The following is a 12,241-nucleotide window of genomic DNA, read 5'->3' as shown; positions in this document are numbered from 1 at the left end:
TATACTGCTCTCTACCTGTACTACATGTACTGCTCTCTACCTGTACTACATGTACTACTCTCTACCTGTACTACATGTGCTGTACTGCTCTCTACATGTAATACATGTACTATACTGCTCTCTACCTGTTTTACATGTACTTCATGTACTGTACTGCTCTCTACCTGTACCACATGTACTGTACTGCTCTCTACCTGTACTACATGTGCTGTACTGCTCTCTACATGCAATACATGTACTATACTGAACTCTACCTGTACTACATGTACTGTACTGCTCTTTACCTGTAGTACATTTACTGTACTGCTCTCTACCTGTACTACATGTACTGTACTGCTCTCTACCTGTACTACATGTACTGTACTCCTCTCTACCTGTACTACATGTACTATACTGCTTTCTACCTATACTACATGTATTGCACTGCTCTCTACCTGTGCTACATGTACTGTACTGCTCTCTACATGTATTACATGTGTTGTACTGCTCACTACTTGTACTACATGTACTGTACTGCTCTCTGCCTGTAGTACACGTACTGTACTGCTCTCTACCTATAATACATGTATTGCACTGCTCTCTACCTGTACTACATGTACTGTACTGCTCTCTACCTGTACTACATTTAATGTACTGCTCTCTACCTGTACTACATTTACTGTACTGCTCTCTTCATGTACATGTACTGCTCTCTACCTGTACTACATGTACTGTACTGCTCTCTACCTGTAATACATGTACTGTACTGCTCTGTAACTGTAATACATGTACTATACTGCTCTCGACCTGTAGTTCATGTGATGTACTGCTCACTACTTGTACTACATGTACTATACTGCTCTCTACCTGTAGTACATGTACTATACTGCTCTCTACCTGTAGTACATGTGATGTACTGCTCTCTACTTGTACTACATGTACTATACTGCTCTCTACCTGTACAACATGTACTGTAATGCTCTCTACCTGTACTACATGTAACATCCGATATCTACCCCAACCATGGTATGATTATTTATTCAAGTAACTGATTAAGCCTGTGGCAGCCATCATGATACATACAACCTACATAGAAAATGCCAGACCAATTATACTAAATTAAATCCTTTATTTCAAAAATCACAATTCATTACAGACATGATTAAAAAGAAATTGGTGCAAGAGATAAAAACAACATCACTGGAGGAAACAGCGGATACAGGTCCTTATTCGTCCAACATGATCATTCATTAAAGTGCATGTGCAAAAAATTCATGGATAGAAAGAAGGACAATTACCCATACTGTGTCTCCTCCAGGATGGCACCAACTCCCATGGAGGAGACACAGTATGGGGCAAATTGTATAAGCTCTGTGAAAGGGCCACAGGCTATACCCACAAATTTCGGATCTATGAGGGAAAAGATCAGACCCTGGAGCCGGTCGGTTGCCCTGACTACCTGGGGAGCAGTGGGAAGACAGTCTGGGACTTGGTGTCACCCTTATTTGGCAAGGGGTACCATCTTTATGTGGACAATTTCTACACAAGTGTGGCCCTCTTCAGGCATTTGTTTCTAGAACAGATTGGCTGCTGTGGCACCGCGCAAACTAGTCGCGCGGGCTTCCCCCAACGGCTCGTTACCTCCCGTCTTGCAAGGGGGTAGAGGGCTGCCTTGTGTAACGAAGAACTGCTCGCGGTGAAATGGAGAGACAAGCGTGACGTTTACATGCTCTCCTCCATTCACACAGACACGACAATCCAAATTGAGCGAGCAAACATAGTCATTAAAAAGCCCCTCTCAGTCCACGACTATAACCTTCACATGGGAGGGGTTGACTTCAATGACCAGATGTTGTCTCAGTATTTAGTTTCCCGACGCACCAGACGCTGGTATAAGAAGGTGTCTGTATATTTAATTCAATTGGCTGCATATAATAGTTTTGTTCTCTACAGTAAGGCTGGGAGAACACGATCCTTCCTCAAATTTCAGGAAGAGATCATCGAGAACCAATGTCGTTGCTGGTACCTCAACCCACCCGTCACCCCGAAAAAGATGTCATGTCTGTAGCAGGAGTGGAATAAGGCGTGACATCCGCTATTTCTCAAGATATATATTTAGAAAGACCAGCACTCCGTTTTTTCTTTGCTGAAAGGAACTTCTTTATTTGTCACCCATGTGTGACGCGTGTTTCGGCATAAATATTTGCCTTTTTCAAATAACATGTGATGGTAGCTCAATACAACATGTGCAATGCACCATTTAAATACACCTTTTGAATTGCCCGCCCCCTAATCATGTGAGCGGTCATGTGACCAGATTGAAGGCATACGCCCCCAGTCACATGACCAGTCACCTGATTGTGACATCATGTTGCTATGTAACACTAATGCAAACAAAACTCAATCAATAGAAAAAAAAGAAACGGAACATGGCAGAGTATGTATCTACATTCATACACTACTACAGCGTCTGAGTCATCAGTAATCCATTGCAGAACCGAATACAAACATATTATGGTATGCATATGTTCCCTTCCTGACTGTGGAGAGAGTGAGCTGTCGCATGGACGTCCTGCCACTGCCTATGTCTGCCCGGATAATCTTATCTCTGATATTTTTATTACGTTTATAACACATCATGGGTAATTCCCTAAATTCCTGAACTGCAGGGTATGATCTTTGTAAGATATTCCAATATTTATTGGCTATTGCTCTAACTCGATCCATCCAGGGGTGGTATTTGATGATTCATGGTATTCTCTGTGTTTTCTCTGTCTTTTTTTGTAGTTCTATGGGATTTTCTACCTTATTTCTCTGTTCACGTAACAGCTGGGATGGATAACCTCTATCCACAAATTTGTGTGTCATTTCCTGCATCGTAAGACCACGTGTGTCAGGATCCTGTACAATTTTGGCCACTCTCTTAAATTGTGAGAATGGCAATGTTTTTTTATAGTTGCAGGGTGATTACTATGGAATAACAGGCTATTTCTATCAGTTTCTTTGACATGTAAGTCAGTTGTGATCCTGTTATTCATTCCCCTGATCACCCATGTGTCAAGGAAGGAGACACGTTGTGGATCTTGGTGCAGTGTGAACTTCAATTCAGGTCTTATGCTGTTAATATGATCCATAAAGGATAAGGGTCTCAATGCTGCACCGCCATACGCAAAAAATATTGTTGATAAAACGTTTCCAAAATATACAGTGATTTTGATATAGCACATTTGGGTAGACATGCTCTCTCTCAAAATATGCCATATAACAATTTGCGTACGGCGGTGCGGCATTGGACCCCATCGCGGTCCCACACCGCTGCTGAAAAAATGTATCCTGAAATAGGAAATAGTTACGTCGCAGGACAATAGAAAGCAGAGACAGAAAAAAATCCTTTTCAGCCTGTGTGTATGTGCTTTCAGTTAATAATGCTTGTACGGCCTGCAGGCCTTTTTCATGAGTTATGCTCGTATATAGGCTACATACATCCAGGGTGACTAGGATACAATGCTGCGACAGCTCAATCTCTCTTATTGTCTCCAAAAAATGTTGTGTATCCCTAAGATATGAGGGGGCCTTTTTTGTGAGAGAAAAATTGCAGGGGGAGAAAGGACTGAGTCCGTGGCTGCAACTATTGGGCGTCCCGGGGACCGTTCCAAGGATTTATACACCTTGGGGAGTGTGTAAAATACGGGTGTTACAGGGTGTTGGTTGATTAAAAATTCTGCTAACTTCTTATCAATGACATTCTGTTTTAAGTTATCATCAACCAAAGCCTGTAATTCCCGCTTAATTGCCCAGACCGGATCCCCCTGCAATATTTCATAGACATTCTGATCAGACAATTGTCCCAATGTTTCCTTCAATCTGGTCACATGACCGCTCACGTGATTAGGGGGCGGGCAATTCAAAAGGTGTATTTAAATGGTGCATTGCACATGTTGTATTGAGCTACCATCACCTGTTATTTGATAAAGGCAAATATTTATGCCGGAACGCGCGTCACACATGGGTGACGAATAAAGAAGTTCCTTTCAGCAAAGAAAAAACTGAGTGCTGGTCTTTCTAAATATATATCTTGAGGGATCCGACCTACTGACCGCGCACCCGGACCTTAAAGAAAGCGCAGTGCCGTCCATTTGTCTTGTATTAATACGTCTGGTTCTTTGGTATGAGCACGTGCATTTGAGCTCAATACACAGATGAGTACCTACAGCTACGATGATGAGGAAGCCCGCGCAATAGTGGCATGCATTGATTCATCGGCAGAGTTTCTGAGAATACCTCCAGGTGAGCTGAGAAGTCGTGATCTAGAGAGAACCTCCAAACACCTGGTCTCTCTGCAGCTACATGCAACGACTCTAGCTGAGTATCACCGTTCCAAGCGTATTCCACGGGGATTGCGAGTGAACCTGCGACCAACTTTCTTTCGGGAAAGTGTTGAATATTGCACCCGTTTTGCCAGCTTTTTAAACAAATGTTCACTGGACATTATAACCTTGACGATTGAACATTTGACCAAAGCAATTGCGGATTGCCAGGAGAGTATCTCTACCACTGAATCCCAATTAAAAGATTGCTTGAAAAAATAGGATTTCGATATACTAAAAGAGAAGATTAATAAGCAATGTACCGAACGTCAAAGTTCAATACAAGCCACAAAGCGATCAAAATATATTCGGGATATGGAGGATTATCAAAGAAATCAAGTATACAGGTGGCAAGACAAATCCGGAACCGCTACATCTCAACCACGACGACCTGGCCGCAGAGCAGGCACAGCATCCTCCGACTCTGGAAGCGACTCTACAACTGGTCAACGCACAAGTTTTTTAGGAGCACGCAGACGCCCAAGAAGGCCATCACCAGGCAGGCAGGCCGACGCCATCATCGGGGACACCGAGGCTCCACGCCTAACCCGGTCACAGGTACCCAACATACCTTAGTATTAAATCTATCCCCCAAGAATCTTTCTCCACTCCAAATTGGACTCCTTGAAAAGGGACTATCCTTTAGTCCTACAGCTAGTCTGGACACATTTGGACTGGACATGGATCTAAACCGCTTTTTCCGTAATATACGGCTTGAAAGCCATTTTGCTAATGTAGCTTCACATGACATTGTCCCGATTGAGAATACACAATCGATGTTAAATTTGCAACAATTTGGCTTGAGACTGAAAAGCCAATACATGCCTCCGAAGATATATCACCCGAGTGAAACCTACATACAATTGGTACAACGTGATATTTCCATGTTAATTACAAAATATAAAAAGGAGACTACTATATACACCATAATGTATCCGCTGAGGAGAGACAGGTAGTCAATCATTTGACTGATGATGACTCCCTGATCTTCAAACCCGCGGATAAAGGGGGAGCCCTTGTCATATTAGACAAGGAATATTATATTAAGGAAATATTGGGACAATTGTCTGATCAGAATGTCTATGAAATATTGCAGGGGGATCCGGTCTGGGCAATTAAGCGGGAATTACAGGCTTTGGTTGATGATAACTTAAAACAGAATGTCATTGATAAGAAGTTAGCAGAATTTTTAATCAACCAACCCCCTGTAACACCCATATTTTACACACTCCCCAAGGTGCATAAATCCTTGGAACGGCCCCCGGGACGCCCAATAGTTGCAGCCACGGACTCAGTCCTTTCTCCCCCTGCAATTTTTCTGGACAAAGTGTTGACCCCTCTCACAAAAAAGGCCCCCTCATATCTTAGGGATACACAACATTTTTTGGAGACAATAAGAGAGATTGAGCTGTCGCAGGATTGTATCCTAGTCACCCTGGATGTATGTAGCCTATATACGAGCATAACTCATGAAAAAGGCCTGCAGGCCGTACAAGCATTATTAACTGAAAGCACATACACACAGGCTGAAAAGGATTTTTTTCTGTCTCTGCTTTCTATTGTCCTGTGACGTAACTATTTCCTTTTTCATGATACACTTTTTCAGCAGCGTTGTGGGACCGCGATGGGGTCCAATGCCGCACCGCCGTACGCAAATTGTTATATGGCACATTTTGAGAGAGAGCATGTCTACCCAAATGTGCTATATCAAAATCACTGTATATTTTTGAAACGTTTTATCGACTATATTTTTTGCGTATGGCGGTGCGGCATTGAGACCCTTATATCCTTTATGGATCATATTAACAGCATAAGTGCAGCATACGGGTAGGCTACCCGACACTGCTAGATTGTAATGTGTATTTCCCTTTAAGCCAGTCAGGCCGGTTACCGGCAATCCTTGTCACAGCCAGCAGAGGGAGCCCCCAGTTCAGTATAAATAGGCTAGGGCCTAGCCCAGGAAGAGAGAGAAGTTTCTAGACTCAGTGCTGAGAGGTTCAGAGCTCAGTCTGCAGTGCAGAGATTGCACCACTGGTGTGGAGGGTCATACCCACCCAGCTTTCCAGGATAGTGATACCTGAAGAACTCCAAAGACAGAGCCTGCCGTCAGGAGGGAAGAATACCTCTACCAAGTATTTACTCAAGGGTTATTACCAAGAATTAGGTGTCTGGACCTTGAGGGTATTGCTGCAAGTAGCATAAGAGGGAATCCCTATACCTAGAAGGCCTGTCTCGAAGTTATCCTCGTTGTAAGTAAAAGCCTGAACCACCACTGTTAATCGCATGATAAAGTGTGAAATAACTCCGGAACTGTGTTATCTGGCTGTTTACCCTACTACCTATCCATGCAGTAAAGTTAACCTGTTGTATGAATACCTGGGTTACTCCATTATTCCACCTATCATTACACGGTGTGTCACCGTTCAACTGACACTGGCGTCACGACATTTATGTACTGCCTGTTCCAGTATCTTCCCCGATTGAAGACGACAGTGAATCCCAGGTTAGTGGGTTACTCTGCACTACAAAGCCCAGCATACCTAAAGTTACACTACTGACCCCCTGGGACACTGCATAAGACCTGAATTGAAGTTCACACTGCACCAAGATCCACAACGTGTCTCCTTCCTTGACACATGGGTGATTAGGGGAATGAATAACAGGATCACAACTGACTTACATGTCAAAGAAACTGATAGAAATAGCCTGTTATCATTCCATAGTAATCACCCTGCAACTATAAAAAAATCATTGCCATTCTCACAATTCAAGAGAGTGGCCAAAATTGTACAGGATCCTGACACACATGGTCTTACGATGCAGGAAATGACACAAAAATTTGTGGATAGAGGTTATCCATCCCAGCTGTTACGTGAACAGGGAAATAAGGTAGAAAATCCCATAGAACTACAAAAAAAGACAGAGAAAACACAGAGAATACCATGAATCGTCAAATACCACCCCTGGATGGATCGAGTTAGAGCAATAGCCAATAAATATTGGAATATCTTACAAAGATCATACCCTGCAGTTCAGGAATTTAAGGAATTACCCATGATGTGTTATAAACGTAATAAAAATATCAGAGATAAGATTATCCGGGCAGACGTAGGCAGTGGCAGGACGTCCATGCGACAGCTCACTCTCTCCACAGTCAGGAAGGGAACATTTCCCTGTCTGAACTGTGTTCATTGTTCCAATGTCATTAAGGGCTCCAACATATCACACCCACATACAGGACAACAAATCCCAGTACGGGGTCACTTTACATGTCACAGCAGTTTTGTTATTTTTTTACTAAAATGTCCTTGTGGACTGTGCTATGTTGGAGAAACAACAATGCGTATAAAAGATAGAGTGGGGAAACACAAGTCTACAATCAGGAAAGAAAATATTTTGTTACCTATCCCTCAACACTTCATTGAGAAAAAACACCATATCTCACAATTGCGCTTTCAAGTGACCCTACCTCGACGTGGAGGAAATCGGATCCAGATGCTCCACCAGCCTGAAGCATATTGGATCCATCGGCTCGAGACGCTGGCCCCTAAAGGCCTCAATAAAGAATATTCACTGAATAGCTTCATTTGAATTAACACATGGAACATATGATGTTAAATGAACATATGCATACCAAAATATGTTGGTATTCGGTTCTACAATGGATTACTGATGACTCAGACGCTGTAGTAGTGTATGAATGTAGATACATACTCTACCATGTTCCGTTTCTTCTTTTTCTATTGATTGAGTTTTGTTTGTATTAGTGTTGCATAGCAACATGATGTCACAATCAGGTGACTGGTCATGTGACTGGGGACATATGCCTTCAATCTGGTCACATGACCGCTCACGTGATTAGGGGGCGGGCAATTCAAAAGGTGTATTTAAATGGTGCATTGCACATGTTGTATTGAGCTACCATCACCTGTTATTTGATAAAGGCAAATATTTATGCCGGAACGCGCGTCACACATGGGTGACGAATAAAGAAGTTCCTTTCAGCAAAGAAAAAATGTAGTGCTGGTCTTTCTAAATATATATCTTGAGGGATCCGACCTACTGACTGCGCACCCGGACCTTAAAGAAAGCGCAGTGCCGTCCATTTGTCTTGTCTTAATACCCGCTATTTCTGTTCTGACTGCCCTGACCACCCTGCCCTATGCTTAGGGGAGTGTTTCCGGAAGTACCACACACAGGTACACCTAGCATAGGGATCACATCTCACAGGACAGGCACACAGGGCTATTAGGGCCCATTCACACACAGAGCTGATGCAAACCTCTCCTTTCACCTGGGACAAAGTTCATAATGCACTTCGCCACATCTTTGGGCGATTTGCGCTTTGCACATTGTCCCATGGGGAAAGAGAGGTTTGTCCTATAAAGGTAAATAAAGAAGCAAAAAAAAAAACACCAGTAAGCAAAAAAGTTAACGTTCAGTTCCAAAAGTTAAAGTTTATATGTTCTGTTCAAAGGTTATTATATAGTTAATAAAATTTATTGCGTTGCGGCCTGGTTTTTTCTATTTTTTTTTACCTTCCAGGTGGACCAACCGATCGACTAGCTGCAGCACTGATGTGCATTCTGACAGAAGCATTGCACTGCTGTCAGATTACACAAAAGTCGGTGTATGCGGCGCTGCAAGACGAGATTTCTCCTCTGCAGTAAAAGATACGTTTGCCGAGGCATACGAGCTGAAGAGGCGGCGGTGTTCCTATGCTTTGGCAAATACTTTGTATATAAAAAAAAAAAAATCCCGGCAATGATTTATTCATCCACATCGATTGATATGAATGGAGAAATCTGGTTTGCCAGGGCATACTAGCTAAGTGGGTATGGATGTTGGGCAGAGCTCCTATGTCCTGGCAGACGCCTTTCCCCTCCTTTTTTTTTGGGCAGAGATTTTTTCATCCACATTGATCGATGCGAATGAAGAAATCTGTGCCGTTCATTTTTTGTTTCAGCCCAGAGGCTGAACGGAAAAAAAAAATCTCGTTACCCGTATGCTCAATATAAGGAGAATAGCAGAAACTCCTAATGCTGGCCATACATGTAATGATTGCGGAGACCCTCAAATGCCAGGGCAGTACAAACACCCCACAAATGACCCCATTTTGGAAAGAAGACACCCCAAGGTATTCGCTGAGGGGCATATTGAGTCCATGAAAGATTGAAATTTTTGTCCCAAGTTAGCGGAAAGTGAGACTTTGTGAGAAAAAACAAAAAAGAAAATCAATTTCCGCTAACTTATGCCCACAAAAAAAAAATTCTATGAACTCGCCAGGCCCGTCATTGACTACCTTGGGGTGTCTTCTTTCCAAAATGGGGTCACATGTGGGGTATTTATACTGCCCTGGCTTTTTAGGGGCCCTAAAGCGTGAGAAGAAGTCTGGGATCCAAATGTCTAAAAATGCCCTCCTAAAAGGAATTTGGGCACCTTTGCGCATCTAGGCTGCAAAAAAGTGTCACACATGTGGTATCGCCGTACTCAGGAGAAGTTGGGGAATGTGTTTTGGGGTGTCATTTTACATATACCCATGCTGGGTGAGATAAATATCTCGGTCAAATGCCAACTTTGTATAAAAAAATGGGAAAAGTTGTCTTTTAAATAAATGAGTGGTTGGCTCTTCACCTAGTGGCTATGATGGGTGCTGCTAGCTCAAAATCGAGTGCCCGACCTAATAGTAAAATAATAGAGAAAAGAAGGGGAGTGAGCACTCACAACACCTGGACCATAGGTGTGCTTACTCCCCTTCTTTTCTCTAAAGTTGTCTTTTGCCAAGATATTTCTTTCACCCAGCATGGGTATATGTAAAATGACACCCAAAAACACATTCCCCAACTTCTCCTGAGTACGGCGATACCACATGTGTGACACTTTTTTGCAGCCTAGGTAGGCAAATGGGCCCACATTCCAAAAAGCACCTTTCGGATTTCACAGGGCATTTTTTTACAGATTTTGATTTCAAACTACTTCTCACGCATATGGGCCCCTAAAATGTCAGGGCAGTATAACTACCCCACAAGTGACCCGATTTTGGAAAGAAGACACCCCAAGGTATTCCGTGAGGGGCATGGCGAGTTCCTAGAAAAATTTTTTGTCACAAGTTAGTGGAAAATGATTTTTATTTTATTTTTTAATTACAAAGTCTCATATTCCGCTAACTTGTGACAAAAAATAAAAAATTCGAGGAACTTGCCATGCCCCTCATGGAATACCTTGGGGTGTCTTCTTTCCAAAATGGGCTCACTTGTGGGGTAGTTATACTGCCCTGGCATTTTAGGGGCCCAGATGCGTGAGAAGTAGTTTGAAATCAAAATCTGTAAAAAATGCCCTGTGAAATCCGAAAGGTGCTCTTTGGAATGTGGGCCCATTTGCCCACCTAGGCTGCAAAAAAGTGTCACACATGTGGTATCGCCGTACTCAGGAGAAGTTGGGGAATGTGTTTTGGGGTGTCATTTTACATATACCCATGCTGGGTGAGATAAATATCTCAGCAAAAGTCAACTTTTCCCATTTTTTTTATACAAAGTTGGCATTTGACCAAGATATTTCTCTCACCCAGCATGGGTATATGTAAAATGACACCCCAAAACACATTCCCCAACTTCTCCTGAGTACGGCGATACCACATGTGTGAAACTTTTTGCAGCCTAGTGGCGCAAAGGGGCCCAAATTCCTTTTAGTAGGGCATTTTTAGACATTTGGATCCCAGACTTCTTCTCACGCTTTAGGGCCCCTAAAAAGCCAGGGCAGTATAAATACCCCACATGTGACCCCATTTTGGAAAGAAGACACCCCAAGGTATTCAATGAGGGGCATGCCGAGTTCATAGAAAAAAAAAATTTTGGGCACAAGTTAGCGGAAATTGATTATTTTTAGTTTTATTCTCATAAAATCTCCCTTTCCGCTAACTTGAGACCAAAATTTCAATCTTTTTTATGGACTCAATATGCCCCTCAGCGAATACCTTGGGGTGTCTTCTTTCCAAAATGGTGTTATTTGTGGGGTGTTTGTACTGTCCTGGCATTTAAGGGTCTCAATAATCATTACATGTATGGCCAGCATTAGGAGTTTATGCTATTCTCCTTATATTGAGCATACAGGTAATGAGATTTTTTTTTTCCGTTCAGCCTCTGGGCTGAAAGAAAAAATGAACGGCACAGATTTCTTCATTCGCATCGATCAATGTGGATGAAAAAATCTCTGCCAAAAAACAAAAAAAGGAGGGGAAAGGCGTCTGCCAGGACACAGGAGCTCCGCCCAACATCCATATCCCACTTAGCTCGTATGCCCTGGCAAACCAGATTTCTCCATTCACATCAATCGATGTGGGATGAATAAATCATTGCCGGGATTTTTTTATTTTTTTTTTATATATACAAAGTGTTTGCCAAAGCATATGAACACCGCCACCTCCTCAGCTCATATGCCTCGGCAAACGTATCTTTTACTGCAGAGGAGAAATCTCGTCTTGCAGCGCAATGCTTCTGTCAGAATGCACATCAGTGCTGCAGCTAGTCGATCAGTTGGTCCACCTAGGAAGGTAAAAAAAACAAAACAAAAATGAAAAAACCAGGCCGCAACGCAATAAACTTTATAATAACTTTAGAACAGAACATATAAACTTTATTTAACTTTTGAAACTGAACGTTAACTTTTTTGCTTACTGGTGTTTTTTTTTTTTTTTTTTTTACCTTTATAGGACAAACCTCTCCTTCCCCATGGGACAATGTGCAAAGCGCAAATCGCCCAAAGATGTGGCGAAGTGCGTTATGCACTTTGTCCCAGGTGAAAGGAGAGGTTTGTAGCAGCTGTGTGTGAATGGGCCCTAATAGCCCTGTGTGCCTGTCCTCCGAGATGCAATCCCTATGCTAAGTGTACCTGTGTGT

The sequence above is a fragment of the Bufo gargarizans genome, chromosome 6 (assembly GCF_014858855.1).
Source record: "Bufo gargarizans isolate SCDJY-AF-19 chromosome 6, ASM1485885v1, whole genome shotgun sequence".
Classification (NCBI taxonomy): Eukaryota; Metazoa; Chordata; class Amphibia; order Anura; family Bufonidae; genus Bufo; species Bufo gargarizans.
This window is presented reverse-complemented; position numbering follows the sequence as displayed.